Raw genomic sequence first — 4619 nt, forward strand, 5'->3', positions numbered from 1 at the left:
TCTAGTGGGCTGGATTGGCAACTTCAAATTTCTGTTTCTCAAATGTCACACACAGTTACTAAAATAAGACCACAAAATATGTACTACTATATATTTAGAAATTTATCACTAAATGACCAAATGCAAAAAAGTAAATAAATGCTATCTTTTTATAGAAGTAAAGCAGGTGCCAAAATGTATTTATAGGAACATTTTTAGCTATTTTTGCAAATAGAAATTTAGTGAAATAAACTTACTGTGAAAGGACTTGAAATGTGACATTTTACACTATTTTGGACTTGACTTTCTTCTTGTTGGTTTTTTTTTTTTTTTTTTTTTTCCGTATCCTTACATCTATTTTGGTTGGTATACAGCCAGGTCTGATTAAGCAAGTCCCACCTTTGAGTTTCCTAAAAGAGACAGCCCAGGTCCTCAGCGCCGCCCGGATAAGGGCTCCGTTCCATCTTTGGCTGGGGTCCAGTTCCAGTTCCATTGACCCAAAATCTTTTATTGCAGGAGGAAGTCCCGAGCAAAGGCTGCTGCTGGCTGTGGAGATCGCCCGTGTCTACCACAGGGTTAATTTACATGTCTCTCTTCCGTGACACACTCTGTTGCCAAGCCTGTGGGGACACTGGAACCCCCCCCCGCCACTGCTGATAGAAATGCAAACTGGAACATCACTTGTGAAGCAGACTTTGTCAATACCTAACGTAACCGTGTGTGTTCAGTTTCCGACACAGTGATCGCACTTGTAGACAGCTGTCCAAGAACAGGTGGCTCATGGTGAAACTGTTTACAATCACGGCCCAAATGTGCAAACATAAGAGATTATTAAATGATGGTACATCTAACAGTGGAGTACTATGCACTTATAAAAAATGAACACAGGCGATCTCTATAAAGTGATACGGTCTAATTTCCAAAATGAATTCTTTTTTTTTTTTTAACTAAATCCCTGGCCCTCCTTCTTCTTTCTTTCTCTGTCCTTCCCCCTCTTTCCCTCCCTCCCTCTCTCTTCTTTTTTCTTTCTTCCTCTCTCTCTCCCTCCCCGTCTTTCCATCCTACTTACCTGCTAGGAACGGAACCCCACCCCTCGTGCCGCCAAGCAAGCGCGCTCCCACTGAGCTCCGCCCCACCCTCAGATGTTCTTACACAAGAAAATGAAAGCGTGACTTTGAAAAGCGCTGTCAGCGACCTTTCTCAAAATGTGGTCCACACAACTCTGAGTCCCCTGAGACACACGGGGTGGCCTGCGAGGTCAAACCTCTTTCCTGACTGACCCTAAGACCGCTGTTGCACTGTGCGGACCCTTGCATTGGCGGTACAAAAGCGGTGCAGCGTGAAATGCTAGCTTCTTCCCAAGGCAAGGCCATGGCAAATACTCAACTCTGCCAAACACGGTCAGCAAAAAGAGACGACAGATTCACTCAAGGATTATTGATAAAGCGATTTCATCAGACCTTGACCCAGAGTACATATCTTTTTATTACGTAGCCCAGGCCGGCCTTACACTCAAAATCCTCCTGCCTCAGCCTACTGCCTGGAGGAATTATCGGCACATGCCAGCCAACAGGAAGCTGTGCAGACTAGGATGGCTACCGTGGGGAAAAGTATTCCTGCTATTGTCTGAATTGCAAGCTGCAATTCTGCTTTTCATGATGTGCCATTTTTACTCGAAACCGATAGACCAACATAGCACTTGACAGTTCTTTTCTCAACTGTGAGCGAAGTAAGACTGGCACTCTAAGCAAAACAACTCTTGTTAGTGGACAAAATCAAACTTTAAAATAACTTTGGATTAAATTTAAATCTAATTTGGGGAAAGGTCCACTCACCAAGGCGGGCTCTACAGCTCCCCGATACCTTGAGATGATACTACAGCAAGTTCTGGGGCCGCGTGAGGAGGTCGCCTTTGGGAAGTTCTGGACTGGGGGAGCCTTTATTTCCTGTCGCATCATAAAGGCACCGGTTAAGCAGCGCGATCAAAGATCAAACCGTGAGGCAGATCAAGGCATTGGGAGCGACTGTAAGAAGATTCATCGGGTGGTTTCAGAAGCTGCACTCTACCAGCTTTTAGGAAAGAGTTTCAGGGCTGGATCGAGGAAGACCCTAGGCCGTTACCGACGAGGCTGCCAAGACGCCTCTCCTGTTGCAGCTGCTGCCGGGGTTTTTCTACCAAAACATTTCAACAAGTTACCTACAGAAGCAGAGGGGAGCGTCCCACTGTCTTCTGTTGAGCCAGACGTCACGGAAGGGCAGAGAGGGGGTTGCTTCCCCGTGCTGAGTGCGATCTCTGTGCACAGCAAACATCCTCACCTAAATAAAGATGAAAGGAAAAACCCAAATATATGAAACAGCGGCACCTTTTCCCATATTCTTGTCTAAGAACTAAGTGAACTATGTAACATATGCTTACATCTTTCACTCTATTTTCAACTGAATTAATGAATCCTTTTATGATTTCTCGTTTCAAATTCTAACTCAGCGACACCGCCAATTATTCAGATTTTCCCTGACTTCGTGGGAAGAGGCATTAGAGTTACTGATCTCTCGGTGCTGTATAAAAAAATGCATATTTCTGCTTTTTGGTTCTCAAAAAGAAACACGAGAGGGAAACCCCAGAAGCCCACGCTCCTGGGTACTGGGTGGGGTTACTGGCCTGCCAAGCAGCACCAGGGGCCCAACTCTGCCTGGGACAACTTTTCCTTTAGAATAGACTTTAAGATTGCACATAGAAAAGGAATGATGAGCCCAGAACCTCAGCACTCAGGAGGCTGAGGCAGGAGGGTCGCTGCCACTTCCAGGACAGCTCGGGCTACATAGTAAGTTTAAGGCCATCGTAGACTACACAGAGAGACCTTGTCTCAAAAAATGAAACAAACAAGAAACAAAACAAAACAAAAAAGGACAATGCTAAAAATCAGAAAAACACAGGGGACTGTAAAATAAAACAGACGCAAACCTAAATGCATTTCAAAAGAATAATAGTTGAAGAGCAGGGCAGATCGAACTCAAGTAACTTTTTAATTTTTTAACCAGGGATTGAACGCGGGGCCTTGTGCTTGCACGACAAGTGGTGGAACCACTGAACTAAATAAATCCCCAGCCCTCAAGTAACTTTTGAACACCATATTTTGACCTTATGTCCTCAGACTAAAGGAAAAAGAGCATCTAATTATCGCTGGGAGGGCTGTTCTTTGCCGTGGCCTGGCTGCGGCAGTCCAGGATTGAGCAAGAAGAAAAGCCGTTGTGGCCGTGGTCCAGGGAAAGCAGCTCGCTGTTGGAAAGGAAGGCACACGTCTGAGCAGCGGGGAACGGCGTCAGTCCCGGGGCTGAGCTGAAATCGAAGGCGTCAGCACAAGTTCGTGGCTCCCGGCATAAGAGGGTGTGCGTGTGCGTGTGCGTGTGTGTGCGTGTGCGTGTGCCTGTGTGTGTGCACGGCCCTACCTTTGTCTGCTCAGAAAAGCAGAAGCAGTGCACACACCAGTTTCCCACTGAAGAGCAGAGAAATGACCAGAGACGCTTTGTCGTGTCAGAAAATAAGTAAGCCCTCCGAGAGTGATGGAGGGTGAGTCAACAGGATAAAGGTCCCAGACTAGGACCTCCCGCTGGCCAAACATGGGACATGCCGAGCATCCAAATAGATAATAATGGCAATGGATTATAACTCACTGACCGCAGACAAGCCAACAGGCAAACAGAGGAGGAAAAGCTCCTCCTATCGTAGGGTACCCGTAAATGGGTTGTGAAATGACAGCATAAAACTTTGAAGGACAAGACACCAACTTTGTTTCAAAGTGTTTATCAGTAACAAAATAAAAATTAATGTTTGCAGTGAGGAACAGTGGCAGCTACCACCTTAAAAATGTCATCAACGTTAATGTCACCAGCAAGAGAAGAATCACCACTGATGTCAGGTGCCACTTGGTATGTGGTGTGGAAAAGGGTGTAGTGTCTCTTTGTGTGTCTGTGAGTGTGGTACTGGGAACCAAACGCAGGACCTTCACACCGAGCTATGTCCCTTTTTTTGTTCTTATTTTGAGACAGGGTCTTGCTAAGTCTCCAAATTGTTCAGGCTGGGCTTGAAACTTGAGATCCTCCTGCCTCAGCCTTCCAGAGTGCTGAAAGTACAGATGGTGTGCCATCACACCAAGCTCATAGTGTTACTTTTGGGATATATATATGTCGGTGTTACCGTACTTTCAAAAATGTGCAGGTTGTGAATGAGAGGTACAAATTGTTCCAGAGTAAAGGAGGCCGAAGGACAATCCTAGATCGAATCTTAGTCTGAAACTTTTTGTTTTGTTATGAAGAACATCATCTGACAACCATAAAAATACAAATCTGGTCATACATTAGGTAATAGCAATGTTCAGTATTAATTGTCTAATTTTGATAGTTTATTAGTAAAAGGCTGTCCTTATCAGGAAAGCCACAGCGAAGTGCTTAGCAGTCAAAGGACAATGTATTTGCAACTTACATTAAACTGATTTATGGAAAAGAGATCTGTACAATGTAATTTTGTGTGCATGTCCTCGCACCTGTGTATGGAAAATAATGAACCAAATCAGAGAATCTGGTTGTGAAGAGTCTATGGGATTTCTGCTTTTTTTTTTTTTTTTTTTTTTTTCCACGCGATC

At 44.7% G+C, this 4619-nt stretch overlaps 1 long non-coding RNA gene across 2 annotated transcripts in view; it reads right to left on the minus strand.

The window, feature by feature from the left end:
• Positions 1-331: 331 nt before the first annotated feature.
• Positions 332-4619, minus strand: part of LOC104872428 — a 16292-nt gene continuing 12004 nt past the window's right edge. For both annotated transcript variants that reach the window (XR_783170.2, XR_783171.1), the window contains exons 2-3: positions 1815-2295; positions 332-768 (exon numbers count right to left, since the gene is read on the minus strand). This is a non-coding gene — a long non-coding RNA (uncharacterized LOC104872428). The remainder of the gene's footprint in view (positions 769-1814; positions 2296-4619) is intronic.

This window comes from Fukomys damarensis, unplaced genomic scaffold, assembly GCF_012274545.1.
Source record: "Fukomys damarensis isolate Sample0158 unplaced genomic scaffold, DMR_v1.0_HiC HiC_scaffold_30, whole genome shotgun sequence".
Classification (NCBI taxonomy): domain Eukaryota; kingdom Metazoa; phylum Chordata; class Mammalia; order Rodentia; family Bathyergidae; genus Fukomys; species Fukomys damarensis.